Genomic DNA, 1,212 nt, shown 5'->3' on the forward strand with positions numbered 1-1,212 from the left:
ATGCTTTTGCCCAACCAAAGTTTTTCTTGGTTTTTGACCATTCTATAAACTAACACTAGCAAAGCGCACAGAACGCTAGGCCGTCAACAATCCATTTCTCATATTTCTCTCTTTTTTTTTTCTCTCTCTCTTTTCGTCAAATTCCCTATGTCTAATTTCTCTTTCTCTCTCTCTCTTTCTTTGCCTTTTTTTTAGTTTATTTTTTTCTCTCCTAGTTATCTCTCTCTCTTTTCTTTCTCTCCCCCCCTTTCTTCTCTTTTTTTTTCTTTTTTTTCTCTCTCTCTCTCTTCATTCTCTTTTTAAATTTTTCATTCTTTCTCTCTCTCCTCTCTTTTTCTTCTCTCTTTCTCCTCTATTTTTTTATTCTCACTCTCTTTTTAAATTTTATCTTTTCTCTCTCTATAATTCTCTTTACATGTTCTCTCTCTTCTTCTTCTTTTTCTTTCACTTTCTTCTCCCCCCCTTCAATCTCTCTTAAAGTATGTAAATTTTATATTTTCCCTATATATAATTCTCTCTTTATGTTTATATTATCTCTCTCTCTCTCTCTCTTTTCTTCTTCTCCCCTTTCTCCTAATTTTCCTTTTTTTCTTCTCTCCTTTTCTCCCTTTTAAATCTCTCTCTCCCTTTTAAATTTTATCTTTTTCTTCTCTCATTCTCTCTTTTAAATTTTATATTCTCTCTCTCTCTCTCTCTCTCTCTCTCTCTCTCTCTCTCTCTCTCACAAAAACTATTTAAATTTTTTTAATCTCTTTTCTCTTTTTTCCCATCTCTCTTCCTATTTTCCTCTTTCTTTTTCTTCTTCTTCTTCTCTCTCTCTCTCCCCTCTCCTCTCCTTTTCTTCTCTCTCCTCTTTTTTCCTTTTTTTTCTTCTCTTTTTTTCTCTTTCTTTTAAATTTTATCTTTCCTCTCTCTATAATTCTCTCTGTGTTCAAATTCTCTCTCTTCTTCTTCTTATTTTCTCTCTTTCATTTTCTTCTCTCTGTCTCTGTCCCCCTCTCTCATCTCTTTTTCTTTTTTCTTTTTTTCTCTCTTTCTCTCTCTCTCTCTCTCTTAAATGTTATATTTTCTCTCTCTATAATTCTCTTTCTCTATGTTCCCTCTCTCTCCCTCCCTCTCTTCTTTCTTTTTTGCTCTCTCTCTCTCTCTCTATTTTAATTTTAAAAAAATCTCTTTTTTCCTTTTCTCTTTTTTTTTAAATTTTATCTTTCA

This window comes from Lygodium microphyllum, chromosome 24, assembly GCF_053477565.2.
Source record: "Lygodium microphyllum isolate KBCC chromosome 24, Lygodium_microphyllum_v1.1.10, whole genome shotgun sequence".
NCBI lineage: Eukaryota > Viridiplantae > Streptophyta > Polypodiopsida > Schizaeales > Lygodiaceae > Lygodium > Lygodium microphyllum.